At 36.4% G+C, this 16,335-nt stretch overlaps 1 protein-coding gene across 3 annotated transcripts in view; it reads left to right on the forward strand.

Moving 5' to 3' along the window:
• The window catches only part of ARHGAP24 (Rho GTPase activating protein 24), a 513,936-nt gene that overhangs the window by 328,486 nt on the left and 169,115 nt on the right, over positions 1–16,335 (forward strand). The window lies entirely within an intron of this gene.

Below are 16,335 nucleotides of genomic sequence, written 5' to 3' on the forward strand. Positions count from 1 at the left end.
AGAGTTAGTAGCAAAGACTTTTTGATTTCAAATACTTTGCTCAGGTATGCCAGAATGAAAATGCAAATTTCCTGAGCTTCATGTTTTTTCCTTTGTTTTTTTGTTAATGACCCATTAGTGCTCATCACTTTTGCAAGCCCTACAGAAAGTTGTGCTGATCAACTTTGAGCTTCAAGAAGAGGTCAGCCAGAACCGGCAATGTCCAAACTCTCAACAGTTGTTTTTAACAAACCTAGTTGGAACTTTAATGTAAAGTCTGGATGCCCTCCCTAGAAAAATTCACTGTGCATATAATCACACAATTTGCCCACAGTTTCAGGGACACTCCCTGAAGGCCATTTATGCTGAATTTGTGGGTCCTAGATTAAATATCTCTTTTTCAAAACATACATTCTTATTTGTCTCTTGTACCTGCATGCAGCATTGTATCCATTTCATTCCATCAGCACACTTCATCTAAGTGCTTCACTTGACCAGATTTTTAAGGTTCCTCAGCAAACATGAACTTTGTATTTAGAAACTAAACTTGTTCCAGTTTGGTTCAGTCTGATGGTTCCCAATTGAACAAGTTTCACTCTTGACTGGAAAGAATGGTAAGTTAGTTGAAAATCATCATTCTTGGCTTCCACTTGTGGGAGAGGAAGAAACTTTCCTCTCCCCTCAAAATTCTTCTGCCTGGTCTAATAATCAAAGAGACATGAGACAGATTAGCAGGAGAAAATAACCAGACTTAGTACATACAGGTGTATGAGAACCCCACATACATGAGAGTCAGAGACCCCACATGCAGGAGAGGTTCAGAGGTAGGAATGGGGGACTGAGGTATGCGAGACACCCTGAGGGAGGGTTGAGGTAATGTTCCTTGGGGACTTCAAAGGGTCACTGCAGGGTGGCAAGAAGAACAGACATTAGTAAATGAAAGTTTGTGCCCTGCCCTATAGACAAGTCAAAAGAAGTTATAGGGGAAAAGCTCCTAATTTATTCTAGGTAGTTAAAGGGAGGGACAGAAGTTTCTCTTGAGTCTTTGGCTCCAGTTATCTTTAGCTCAAAACAATCTGCATATCAGGGAGGCACATTTAGGGTGACTCATTCTGGGACGAGGGGATTTAGAGTAGCTTTTAAGAGAAGGTACCTGGAGGACACTCTCTCCATTTCTCAGCAAGGAGGCAAGGGTTTCTGCCAATAAAGTTGAAGTTCATTGCAGCTTAGTGTGTATAGCAGAGTCATTGTTGAAAATACTTTGTGTTTGGCAATAGCGTTTGACAATCACAAATTACATGGTCTAAGCTTATACATTCTACTTCTCAGTACATTTGAGAGGAGGCTTTATGGAAGAGTCCTGAGATACTCAAGGCAAATGAGGTCCTCAGTTGTATAACAACCATTCGCTGTAGAAATGACTTCTGTTAACTGGGGCCCAGATTATGAATTCAAGATAAGGGTGCTGCATGATCCCTGACATTCGATAACAAGAATAAAACCGGGATGTAAGAAATAAAAACTTTAAAAAGAAAAATGTTTTGCCACCTCATTAAATTATTTTTTTCATAAGTTTACTTGAAGAATCTCTAGTTCCAATTTTCCATTCATAAAATTGGGATACAATATAATTCGAACATTAGATAATTAAGATAAGGCTTAGTATGACTGTCTCAAAATACAGACATTTTGCTACACTGGGATTTTTTTTCATTTCTAATTATATTTATTAATCTTAATAAATCCTTGCATTTTTCAGGTGTTAGAGAAAAACATGTGGTACACTTTTTGACTTAACAAAAGACCTATCTTATACTGTTCTAGAACAAATATACATGCATTTATGTTTTTAACCAAATCAAAGGCACCCAGTGTCAGAGACATATTTCCAACTTGTGCTACTGACTTCAACCTAGAAAGCTCATTATATTTTGTAAAATGTATAACTGAGAGAAATAATGGGCAAGCGGTTTACAACAATCTAATAAATTGCAAAATCCTCTCTTCCCTAACCAAGCACACTAAGAGTTTACACTTCTGGTCCCAAACCTGAGGGTGAATAGCTTACATCACCCTACGCAGGGAGAGAGATAACAGACTAGCAATCAGTGACCTTTGTGCCAACCACCCCCAAGGACAAATGAAGTCAAAAGAGTAAATCTCATTTCGGCGCATCTGTATAAAGCCAATGAATATTTTATTAAGATCTTTCCCTAAGACCTCCCCTAGACTCCTAGCCTTTAAAATCCTCCAGAGAAAACCCCAGGGCTCTCCCTCCCTCCTGGGAGCACACCCAAGCCTCTTTCCCCTGTTTCCCCCAGGCTGTTACCTTGGCCTTTCTCCTAAGCACCAGGGACCCTTCTGCCCCTGGAACTCCTTCCTTGAGCCCACACAAAACCCAGCTGGCTCGCTTCTACCACTTCTGTGGCTTTCCAAATAAACTTTCTCTTACAATTTGAGTTTTTGGCTCGGAATTCTTTCTTTGCCAAACTCAAAAACGGAGATCTACTTTTGCCACCAACGCTGCTGGTAACATATCTGTAACGATGTTGTTTTTACCCCACTACTGATTCAGTGCCAAACAGTTTCATTGTTTTTCTAATTAACGAAAATCAAACTCTAAAATCCAAGTCACTAGGATATTGGAGAAATAGAAATTCGATCTCACACATTATTGTTCTCCTCACGTCATCTTCCCTGCCCCCCCCCCCAACCTGGGGCTCTGTTAAAATTTCATAGAGAGGACTCTCAGGTCATTGACCCAACCAGTCTGAAAAGATCCGCATCCAAGTCACGTAGCAGTCTGGGCTGGGTGGTTCTGCTGCTGCTGCTCCAGTTCACTGAGGGTTCCAGGCCTCTGTCCCCCCCTGCAGCCCAGGGCTCTCAGGCCTAGCCCCAGAGCTATGTCATGTCAGCCTTCTCTGGTTTTATGGTCTCCTGCAGACAGTTTAAGTCTCACTATTCCAGGGTTTTTTTTCTTACTCTGATGTCAGCAACTTTGGTTTCTATTCCTCCAAGTACATTTCTTCATCTCTCTGTTTCCTCCCTCCCTGACCCTCTGCCCCAAACATTTTCCCCTCTCTCAGCCTGTATAAACAGCATCTTGATCTGTCTTGCTTGGGAGCAGAAGACTTTTTCCTTTCTAACCCTTATACTATTTTTATTTACTTGTTGACAGTTTTACATAGTTGTTTGTTTCTTCTTGTAATGATAGAAAGCGTATGTTCAGCATACTTGTGTTTCCCACAATTCTAAAAATATGCTTTTTCTAACTTTCAGTGTGATCTTTTTTTAAAAAAAAATGTCACAGGCATCAATATAAAGCAACACTCTTGATGTTAAGTTCCAGGGCTGATAAGGGGGCATTTCAGTATCAAGGCAGGCAGTGACTCCTCACTCCAAGCAGCACTGAGCTCTGACTCAGTTTCCTCTCAACTGCTTTAGCCAGTCTGTACGGTAGCCTCTCTCGGTCTAATGTTCAGTCACTCACATCTTATTCTCTCCCATGTTCCTTCAGTTGCCTCAGACAGAAGTATTTTGTTTGAGTACCTTCAGGTAAAATGAATTATGCTGTTGGTTGCCAGCTTTTCCTAACCTCTTTCAGAGAGTGTGGTCTGAAAGCCAGGTCTGGAGATATTTCAAGGTTATACCTTCACTCTGTCTTCTCTCTGCCTCTCTTTGTTGTACTTATTCTTGAATGTCATCACAAAGATCAAGAGAAATCATCTAGAGAGTCTGAACTATGAGTCTAGAATTAAAGAAAGTTGGCCCTGGTGAGGCAGCTCTTTTTTAGTCTTTTTCCAATATTTTGAGTGATATTTTTAATTTCTGTTCTGTAATCTACATGTCCACATGATAGCAATTACTGCTTTAATTATGAAACCAAAAAGTCCAAAAAAGGGGTAAAGAAATAGCAATTAAATAAAGCCAAAAAAAAGAGAAAGAACAAAAAGAAAAGACAAGGTGAAAGAAAGAAGGTAATGATGTGGAAAATGAATCTGTGGACAAACCCAAACTCGTTACATATGAACCGGAGACTTAGAAAGCTTTGGTCATCAGAGAATCCTTTCCACAACCCCTCCCACATGTCATCAGACTTAAGGTGAGTGACTGTCATAAACCTTGGGTAGAAAATCTTAAGGACACACCCTGCTACAGTTTTGGGTAATCGGAGATGCCAGCCCCAAAGGTAACTGGTTTAGGACAGCAGGGCCTTCTGTTATTATAGTTACAAACAGGCATAAAGACCGCTCTTTAGTTACCACTCTAAGTGTTCATTAACATGTATGTAGCCACCATTGTCAACATGTTTAATATTTTGGGAGGTTCTGTATTAAGTGCTGAAAAGAATTTAAATTAAAAAAGTGAGCTCTTCTACTGAACTGAAGTGAGAATAAAGATATTATATAAAATTAAGAGAACAGACAATCATATCTAGCTAGTTATATAGAGACTTATATAGTAAAGTGTTAATGACAGGGCTGGTAAACAAATTACTCATGTAATTCATCAAACAAGTATTCCAGGTAAAACAGAGAATGGCCTTATTCTGCTCAAGACTTAGCCAGGTACGAAGTGTTACAATGTAACCGAATATACAGGGTGGGACAAAAGTAGGTTTATACTTGTGAGCATGCCAAACACAGTTTATTCTTTTGTTATTATTTATTAATTATTGCATTATTTTCAATACGAACGGCTGTAAAGGTACTTTTTGCCCCATGTTGTATTTGTACATGTACAAATTTATTTAACATTTTCTAGCACCCATCTTTTTTTTCTTTCGGGGATGGAATCTACCTTAGGACCCTCCAGTGCTTAGTTCTAGTATCCCTTTATTGTTGCGTAAAGTGTCTGGCTCACAGAGCGTTCTAGTGAGGAAACCTTGAAAGACAGAGGGGATTTGAAAGGAATGGCAAGAATGGAGCTTTCCAGACCAGAGGATGGTAAGTGGTAGAAGCAGATCAGCAGTGTCAGTGGCATAGTGGTGGCAAAGAGCAGGGAATAGGTGTGTGGCTAGCTATGGGCTTTCTCTTTCATTTACCTGTGTTCAATACCTGTTATTGAAATATCAGCTGGGGTCCCGCTGATATATTTGAAAAGTAAATCATTTGTGGAGTTAAATCCTGATTGATTGTTAGCTAGGCGTATAATTTTGGGCAACCCACTTAAAATTTTGAGACTCAATTTTTCTCATCCGTAACATGAGTGTTGTTAGAATATGAGAGAAAATGAGAATCTACCATTTGGGACTATTGGGAGGATAATAAGAATTTATGTAAAGTCTTTGGGACCTAACCAATGCTCAATAAGAAGCAGACATTATTACTGAAATTTCCTTTATTGAAATTCTAGCCTTCCCTTTTATATAAGTGAATTACCATATTTGTTAGACAATATCTTCTTCATCTTTAATTTTCTGTATAAAATAGTTCTGTGACTTTGAGAAATGCCCTTAACCTTTATATGATTCAATTTCTTCACATGTGAAATAACAGGGATGATATGTTGAGTAATGCCAGAGCTCTGGAAGGACATGGTGCTTATAGCATGTGATCCATTTTGTTCTTGATCATAATTAAAGCAAAGTACAAGCATGCGCATCAGTATGCTTCATAATGCAGCCTCGGACTGCAGCAGCAGGGACTCTGGGGGCAGAGGACCTGAATTACTCATTGTGGTTTCCTCTAGGTTACCTGGCCGAGTGATCCTGGGAGAGTCACTGAGCTGTTTTAAGCCTCAGTTTTCTGGCCTTTTTTTGCAGAGTTTAATTTTCCAATGACATTATAGAGAAAATCTGTTGTGTTCTAACTTCTATTACCTCATCTATCTTAATGTTGCTCTACTTAGCAAATGTAATAAATTGTTCTAATAAAAATGTTAAATTGTTTTACCACAAGCTAGCTAAACACCAGCATTGAAATCTCTCATGCCAATCAAAATGTTTCTAGTGTGCCATTTCTCTCTTAGAGAGCTATATAAATTTATTATAACAAGTGTTCACTAGAAATGTGAGTTACTGTCACAAAAATTAAATGCTATTAAAATTATTAACACAGAGAAGAGCAATGAAGATAATACATCCATTAATCAATCCTTCTCAGCACATACTTGGTAGGGTGACTCTTCATGAGACCCTGAAGGCTCACATGCCATGCATGGCGCCTGTGTGGAGTGCGGGCATTCGTGGAAGGCTTGTTTGGAACAGTGCTCTTCCAGTAACGGCGGTCTACTGAGGTGAACTGGAAAAGGCATTGTTCAACCCATATTTTTAACTTCATACTGAGATAGGAATTTGAACTACATGGCCACTGGCACCTTTTCTAATGCTGAGTCCTTAAGAGTCTTATGTGTTCCTTGAGAAGTTTACTGGATATTAAAAATGTCAGCATTTGACATGATCTCTAGTGACAAAACTAGTGTGGGTCAAAAAGACTTTGTCTCAAGATGATGGATTGTAAGCATTATAACATATTTCTAGTGATGTTAAAGTTATGTAAATTTGAGCAGATGTTTCTTCATTATTCTTCATCAGGGGGTGAGTTTACCCTGGAACTTGAGATCCAGCAGCTGGTGAATATGAATAGAAACAGAATCCTAGTCAAGGGCAGTGAAATGCTCAGCCCAGGGAAACTTGGTGTGCAAGAAGGTCACCTTGTTATCAACCAACTTTCTTGTCTCCTATACTCATGCTACTTGGTCTTTATGACAAAATTTCTAGGTTGGATCTACTATAAAATTTTATTTTTATATTGCTATCACTTAAACATTTATCATTTTGTTCCACTAATAATGAAGTAAAATTAGAAAATTTTAATAATGTAGATGCAACTTCAGTTAAGAGCAACTATTTACTAATTGGAGAAGATCTTCACATGTTTTATTATCATGTGGATAAGTTCAAAATTATCAGGAAGACCTACAGAAAGTCAATACACATATGCAGGATTAATTTAGCATCTTTTCCAAATATGCTCATATCACTCTTTAGCGCAAAATATGTAGAGAGAAATAAATGCTGGTGGGCATAATTAGTATTTTCTTTTATAATAAATGTGTTTTTCAATAATAAGAATCAGAGCTCCAAGTAATCAAGAATTTCTCACCCTTTAAATAAATAATTTGATGTACTTTCCATGCCAGGATTACTGGATAATAATAGCTAATTAAAATTAAACCTGGCTGTTTGTTTCTATCGAATGTGGGCTCATAGGGGTAGGGGGTTAATGACTCTGAAAGAAGTAGCTCCAATTTAAGATGATTTGTTATAACATCCAGTAAGTCCCCCAAAAACTAATTCAGACTTGCTTCAAAACCTAGGTTAATCTACCATAAAATGTAAATCTATAAACTAATTTTTTCCTCCAACAACAAAAAATTATCTTCTCTTGCTCTAAGGACACTACTCCCAGCCTTCAAATAAGACTCAGATTCTCCAAGTCATTGGTCAATAAAGACATCATCTCACATGGGGCCACATAGCTTCAGTTCTCATTTCCTGAGAACCCTGAGAGTTCTGTTCCCTTCCCTTCAGGGATAGACTTGTGTGAGCTACTGCAGTTGTCCCATGATGACGTCTAAGGACTTGTTCTTTAATAATTTTCCATACAGCCTCTCCTATTATAACCAGCGGAACACCTGCTGTAAGACTGGGTTCTTACAAAGGACCCCTGGGAAACAAAGGAAAATGACAAGCAGGAAATATTACCTAATCTCCAGAGTGACCTGCTTCAACTACACCATGGCCCTTCTCTGTTTTACTGTAGCTGGCGCTACTTGGGGACCTATCAGAACTCAGACCCAAGCCCTATAGCCAGAAAATAGTTTCTTCCTCTATTCTTCTGGATTTATTTTCTTTTTAAAAGAACTACCTCATTCCAGGTAGTTCTTATGATTGGTTAAAATAAAAAAACAGTCATGCTATTCATTGGAAAGACCAAGACCGAAGACCACAACAGAATAGTAACTGCCTCAGTTCACCTCAACTTTCACTTAGGAGTAAAGCATAAGAGTGATAGGGAAGTGGTTTATTTGGATTGCTCTAATCATGGGCTGTCTTGCTGTGGCTGACTGGAGCACTGATCTCTAACAACAGGGAAAAACAACCTAACTACCTCAGTAGAAATCATGAGACAGAACTTTGTAGTAAAGTAGAAATAACAACTAAATAGAAAATCTCATTGTATTTTCTTGGCCTGACTCAAATGCTCACATTTATGTGACTTTGTAACAAGGGAGTTTTTTGTCCATGGTGTTAGTGTCCTCAATTGAACAATCCCTAACTATGAGTTATAGTTTAATTCTTCAAAGTGAAAGGTTCCTGAACAGTTCAATTTAAGTCTTGCTTGATAGACGTTTATTATAGCCTTAAATGAGAAGTAAAATGTTGAATTCATATTAGGAGAGGACATCATGAAATGTAGGTGTGGAAACTTACTGATATGTTTAGGTGAAAAGTGGCAATTTCCCCACAGAATTAATTTTGTTAAAATTAAGAGTTTCACATCTGATCATCTTATTAAAACCAAGTAAAATGCCACTGGTGAAGATAATTCTTTTAACATAAAGACTTTTACTGAGATATTTAATACAAAGTTATAGCCCTGTACTTAGATCCTAGGGTCTGGGTTGGAATCTGTCCCAGTTAGCTAATTGCTTTGTTTGATAAAATTCTTAGACAGCAGGATTTATATCAGATATTCCCATAATGTGAGCTATTAAAATCCAGCTGCCTATCTCTCTTTGGGCTAAATCTAAGAAAATGCTGCTGATTGAACACTTACTGGATGATAGTGACTTAATGACAGTGACACTGAATTTCTTAAGCTTCATTTTTCTCATCTGGAAAATTAATATAATTATACTCATTTTAAATCACTGCTCCATAATTTACGTTTTTCCTCAGAAAGAGCATAAAGAAACTTCTGATGACACATAGGCTCTTTTCACTCTCTTAACTGTTTTAGCCTAATTTAGGACCTTGTATATCAGAAAAGAATGATATACAAGGTTTATGACCAGAGGGTGACCGGCTTTATCATCAAAAGGATCTCAATTGGCAGATCCCTTTAAATGCATCTTTCTGCTGCTGAGGTCATTGACCATGATGTCATTTAGAACTTTGGTGAGAAAGGGAAAAACTAGTTTTAGGTAATATATCTTCTCATTAGAGAGAAATAGGGCTCAACTACAGCAGGTCTTCTTCCACCTCTGAAATCTTTCATCTGTTTGTTTTCCTCTCTGCAGCCACCTGATAGCATTTATGGATTCCCTGTGGTGGGTAGAGATGTTTATTGCCTCACTTGTTCATTCCTAGCCTTCCCCTCCCTCTCTCTCAAGGTGTCACCTCTTCGCAGCAGATTGCGCGTCATTATATAGTTTCTTTTCTATTGTTCTTTTAATGGGAAATGTCATGTGACCTATGGAGGGAAGTAGTTCCAGAAGAAATATTTTGAGAATGACTATTGAGCCACTTTGGAAGTTGTGCGACTGCAAAGTTGTATTGAATGATTATATCTTCAGTTTTTACCTGTCATCCCTTTCTTTTTTTGCTTTATGATTAAATATTGGTATGACGTGATGGTAATATCTTCATATTGCATTATTATTTATACTTGACTAGTCATAAAACTCAAGGAGTTCATTCCAAATCATTGTAACACCAAATTAATAAAATTTAGTGAAGATTATCATTTAATGAGAACTTTTTAGATCCTCAGCTTATATGGCATTTCAGTATCCATTCGGACTGAAATTTCATGTGACAGATAAGGAAAAGCAGACAGAGGGAGGGGCAGTGACTTGCTCAGCTGGAGGTGGCAGATACCACCAAACTCCCATTCTTGTTCTCTTTCCACCAAAGCAGGACACCTCTCCATCTGCTGCTGATTCTTGGTGGTACATAAATTTTCCTTATTTCTCTGATTCCCTCATCAAAATTGGCAATGGGAGATAAAAGCAAAAATGGGAAATATATCAGTGCAAAATTTTACTGGTGTTAAGAAAGTTCTTTTGCATATGCAGATTTTATGTCCTTATGATGATGTTTTATTGTAGACTTATAGAATGAAAATCCTGTCCTGTGTGTGAGTATAATTTCTCTATTGAAATAGCCTAAGTTCAGTTTAAGAAAGCAAGCCTACATGAGTACAAATTTATTTTGACTCATATAATGTAGGCTATTTTTTCCAGTTTAAATAATGTCAAAAATTGAATGGTATCAAAACACCATTTTAAGATAATCATTAAAACTATGAAATATAAGTAAGATGTGAATAATCTTAAACATGCCTCTTAATGAATAAGTGATTTATGAATTGTAACATAGAAACAATGACTGTTCTCTTCTATTATTAATTTTCATGACTATTTTTAATACTATAATCTGCACCAGTCCTTTGAAAGCGTCAAAGAATCTACACATGGAATTTATCACATAAAAATTATAATGGGTTCTTTGAGTAACATGTATGTTTTTGTAAACAGATTTTATAGTCAGAACTTATCAGCATGTATAAATAAAACTTGTGAGATCAGTATCACATATAATTAATATTTTATTGAGATAAAATGTTTATTGTTCATCCTTGTTCTAGGGATAAAGATAAACATGGCCACAAAATATTGGACAAACAACTTGGACCATCAGAACACAGAAAATTGGCATATGGATTAAAATATTCAAAATAATCTATAACAAATAATTATAAATATGCTTATTCACTCACCCTCCATCCCATAAAGAGATGCTTTAAAGCTACAGTATACTAAATTTAGGGGCACTTAAAAACAAAGCTTCTTATAAGAATAAATTTTTTAACCCAGGGATTTTTTTCTAGAAATTTGTTCTACGAGAAGACTTAAAAAAATAAATCTACAGAAAAATATATTCTTAGTAGCTTAATAGTATGATTTTAACAGAAAAACTGGCAGCAAAGTTTGTGCCCCAAAATAGAGGGATAAATAAATAACCTACATTTTATTAATATAAAATAATATGCATGCATTTGAGATAACAAATATAAGAATTATTTTATTTATATATTTTGAAGTTTACAAAGTTTTTTCCAAATATCTTATTTTCATGATACAAGGAAAATGCTCATAAAATATCAAAGTCATATGGTAAACAAAATATATGTATATGAACTATGCTTATAACTATATAAAACTCTACACATAGATAAATGTTGGAATACATATGTACATGTATGTATACAGCCAGATACACAGAAACACTGTAGTGGTGAAGGGGATGTAGATATCACTTTCTTTAATATCAAGATATTTAAATTTAAACAGAAAGTTGTCCTAATAGTATTACTAAATTTTATTTTATTTTATTTTTTTATTTTTTATTTTTTAATTTTATTTGGTTACTTTTCAAGTACATTTTTTTTTCTCTTCCCCCCCCCCGCCCAGTCTCCCCCCTCCCTCCCATCCCCCCCCCCAGTCCTCATCTCTGTGTCATTCATACTTGTTCCTCAAAATCCCTCCCCCTTTTTCCCCTTAAGTTCCCTTCCCTCTCCCCTCTGGTCGAAGTGGGCAGCGACCAGAGGTATTACTAAATTTTAAATAGGGACATAGAGTGATTAGTCCCCTTACATAGATTAAAGTAAAAAAATTTTTTAAATTTTATTCTTGATAAAATAGTATCCATAAACAGGTGCTTTACTATTATTTCTACGTGAATGCATAAATTGAGTTTTTCAATTGTTTTTTAATCAACCAAAATGAAATGTAATAAATGACAGTAGTTCATTCCATAAAAATAAAATGTAAGTATACCCAAACTTTATTTACTTTCCAAAAATAACTGGAAATCTAACAATAGCAAAACTAAAGGGTAGAGATAATACAAATATAAATTTGTTTAGTTACAGTCCAAATGAGGACAGAACATAAATAAAAGTACTGCTTATTATTTTTCTGAAGAGCATTTAATGAAAATTATTGTTTTGAACTTACCACATTGTATATTTTTGAACCTCTAGCTGAATAATATATTAAAGACCATAGTGAGCTCTCAATTTCATTTGTGTTAACTTTTTGTTTAAATAGCAAAACCTGTTCCCTTGAAATATAGCCATGCTCAGCTAGTGAATTTTTTTGCTTTTTGTCCATATGAGCATGTTAGAAAATTTTATTTCAATTTAAAAAGAAAAACATGGCTAAGACTTAATTATAGAAAAGTAAAATGCTAAATTTCTGGATTTGGTCTTGCTATTTTTCCAGTTTCTCAAATACTATTTCAACAAACAAACAAATAAATAAAACATAAGAAGATAGCTGAACTTTAGGTTGAGTCCAAATAATCTTGACTGGACTCAAGATTTTTGTGTTCAACACTGTTGTTCCCAAGAAATACATACACTGAGGCCTGGAGCCTTCCATTTAATTAACAGGATAATGTTTGGTTATTTTTCTTATAATCCTGAGTTCTCTACCAGTTCACTCCCAGTTAGGTCAGAAAGACACAGAACACAAACAAAAGTCCAAGTAAGGCCGCAGTAACATCGGCAATGCAATTTCTCTGCCAGGTACCCTGCTTACCCCCAAAGAAGAAGTTAGCATTGCCATTACAGAAAACATCTCTGAAATACATGCTAAGGCAAGATAATTTTTGAGAAGACCATACCTTTTCTTGGTTATGGATATACTGTTTGTTTATCTTTCCCCTTTCAGAAGTAAGTAGTGACCCCAAAACTATGATTATGTATTCATGAATGTATATCATGCAATTTATATTTGCACTATACCTGTTCTTTCTACATCTGAGTTTACATACCCATATGGACACACATCTGTTGTTTTTCCCTATCTCTCTTTTTCTGTTCTAAAAATCAGTGAAATCACTACCTTATATTTTCCTTATATTATACTGCAGCATCTCAAAAATTTTTATTGTATTTGTGAATACTTTGAATGCAGAATGTGAGAGTAATAGTAATAACAGGTCTAAAGACTGAATTTTTTCAGTTCCAGAGATTATATGCATGGCGAATTAGCTTTGACAAGAAATATATTTTCAAAAATAATTCCCAAACATCTTGAATTAGAGTCACTGGTCTTCATTTTCTCTTTCTCTTTCTTTCTTTTTTTCTTTCTTTCTTTCTTTCTTTCTTTCTTTCTTTCTTTCTTTCTTTCTTTCATGGTAGTAATAGACTGCAGAACATATAGAAAATGGAAAAAGTTCAAGAAAATAAAATTGCTATAATCAAACTACTTAGAGATAAAATCTATTAATACTGCAATGCATATTTTTTCAGATTTTCTACAATATTAAATATTTATTACAAAATTCAGATAACATTGCACACACTATTTTTGAATATTCTTAACTCAGTAAATGTGCTATAAAGCGTCTTAAAAACTGTAACATGTTCTAAATTTCAATCATTATTGTACCATGGCATATAGATGTATCTTATAATATATTCTAGGGGCACTGGCCCAGATGGTTTTGAAGATTTCACCCTCCAGGATAGAAAGCTGGAGCACCCATGTTCCCATGCATCCCAGGGTCCCAGAAGGAACTCTTACAGAAGGGCTCTTGTTGAACAACAGCTCAGGCTGCCAGGTGGCTAAGAGCCCTGATTGCAGATGACCTGTCTTTACTGTACTGTCATGCTGTGAGAGGGTGACACTTATACTGTAAGACTGTATTTGTAGAAAAATTTCAAGAATCTCCAGTGATCCTGAGTGTCCATTTTAAAATGACTTTAAATGCCCAGAAATCCTTTTCCCTGCATTCACAAAGGAACAATCTTCAGGTTCTCCTCCCTCCCTTATTTATACTCCAAAGGATTTGTTTTTCCAAAGCCACTTAATGTTTTTAGGCAACTTTTCATTGTTCTTTCTTTAGGAAGAACAGTGGTTCTTCCCATCTTAGAGCAGAAAGGGCATTAATAGATCATTGTGCATAAAAAAAAATAATTACCATCCAGTAAAAAACAATATTATGCTTTAAAATATAGTAAATTATGATTGCTTAGACAGTATTCAATTTCCTGATTTTAACTACACAATTGAGACTTTACATACAGATAGATTTTAAGCATTCAGACAAAGTAGTTGAAATGCTCAAAGCTTACACATTTCAGATTAATTTTTTTTTCTAAATACCTTCAATGTTTCAGCAGTATTTGATTTCCCTGGCTTATAGATCTTATCGTGGGGAGTTGTTTCTAAGGCCTGAGAAAAGGAATCAAACTGACAGGAGCAGCAGGGAAAAATGTGTCGGAAAAACACTTTCTCATTAGGTCACAAACTAGAAATGACTCTGTCCTACTCATCCCTGAGTCCAGCTTCACCCTAAATGGAAGGACTCAAAGGCCATCGTCAGCCAGACCTCCCTGAATATTTGTGTGACAGCAAACGCTGCCAGTAGGACACATCCAGGAGAGGCCATCACTGGGCAAGGCGGCAAGAACCCAACAGAAATCCAAAACATCTTATTCACTTTCTCCACCAGATCACTAACGCTAACCCGTGCCTTCACATGCTCTCTTCTTCATATGTTTAAACTTCAGTGCAAGTTCTTTTAAATACATGTTTCTGAAATGAGGATCTTAAAATCCAACAGAAGAAATGAAAAGTCTGAGACAAAGAAAGGAAGGAGGCAATATGCTCTTCTTTTCTGCTGCGGAATGACACTCAGGCGAACACTGGCCATAGTGTTTGAAAAACCAAATACCTTTATGGAACTGAATAATAATTTGAAGAAAGTGCTAAAAACTATGTTTTCATTTTTATCATATCTAACTTCAGAGATAATTGAAAGGTTAGTGCAATAGTGTCTAATTTTAAAAGAAATGGCAATGATTTTTTTATCCTTCATTCAAAACTAAAATGAGTTTGAGACTGAGAGGAAGTAGCTTTTTCACTTTGCCATACATATGTAATGTATGTTGTTATGGGCTTTACAATAGATTAACTCCTTTTTTATGAGGCTGCTAGAACAATTGGGTCATAGTGTGTGTCAAAATGTGTGTTCAGAGCAAAAGGAGCAATGAATTGAATACCAAACAGCTGAAGGTCACTCAGCGTCTTTTATGAGGGTTGATTGGCTATTTAGGGTACCATTAGTGTTTTGGTTTTTTATTCACAATTTAACTAGAAGAATTGAGATTAAAGTATCTATCTTTTTATGCACTATTTATTTTGACTTATTATTAACTTGGTAATATGTCTTTTTAATAGAAATATTCTGAAACAAACTGATTCTTTCTGCAAGACTTCCAAATTTATAGATTTCTTCCTAAAGCTAGATTTGGGGAGGATGAGAAGGCAGGGCATATGAAGGAGTTCTGGATGGTGCACTTTGCAGGTAGGAATGTTAAACGCAGAGGCAGGGTATAATCAGAGGCCAGTATTCTTCAAAACAATTGCAGAAGTTTGGAAAAGGGAGATTGAATGCAGAAATGGAGGATTTGGTATGAATAGGACTGCTGACCATTTCAGGGTCTCACTCACAGCCGGAGTGAGTGCCATTGTGAAGGCGAGAGTGGAAACATACACCATGTGGGGCTGAGTCAGACTCTGCCTCTATCTACTGTAAAAGTTAACATTTAGTAAATACCCTTAAGAAGATATTTTGGTACTTGTATTCTTGCCTTTCCTACCCCCATTATTTAAAAACCAAATTTTATTTCACTTTCCTTTTGACAAAGTTATAAAATAACAAATTTACACTGAATATGGGACCTAGGCAATGCTGACCTGGGCCATAATTCAAGCTCTACCAGTCAGTGGTAACAGTGTGCAGACTGATTATTCTCATCTATGAAATGGAAATAATTACAGCTACCGGGTTACTGTGAGGATTAGCCGAGATAATATCCATGAGTCTCTGAGCCCTGTGTGTTTTACAGGACAGGTGCTCACATTGTTAGTCCCTTTCCTGGTCCCCAACCCCCACCCCAGCCCACCCCAACCACCTGATCTTTAAATAACGCATATAATTGTAGGAACATTAGCATGGATGCCCAGAAGCATTTGTTATTGAATTAACTCAGCAGTGAATTTGGCATTCCATCCCCAACCTTTCCTCTTCATTAATCCACTTGGGGAAGGCCCTCCAACACAGGAGTACCACAGGACACCAGGTGAACTGTGAAACCAGCGAAACACATGAAGGGTTTTCTGTCAGGGTTTCAGCCGGTGTTGTTCTGCCTCAAAGACCAGAAGGAACTCTGGCCATGTGCTCGCTGCCATCACCATCCGCCACAAGGACAGCAGTTCAGTAAAATCTTGAACTCTATTTATAGCCCACTTGAAACAAACACTTTGTTGTGAAGACTGACTCCTCTTGAAAACCCAGAAGGTAATTCCTTCGTCCCAGTACTAGCTAAAACA

The sequence above is a fragment of the Artibeus jamaicensis genome, unplaced genomic scaffold (assembly GCF_021234435.1).
Source record: "Artibeus jamaicensis isolate MK-2021 breed Jamaican fruit bat unplaced genomic scaffold, CSHL_Jam_final contig_452, whole genome shotgun sequence".
NCBI classification, from domain to species: domain Eukaryota; kingdom Metazoa; phylum Chordata; class Mammalia; order Chiroptera; family Phyllostomidae; genus Artibeus; species Artibeus jamaicensis.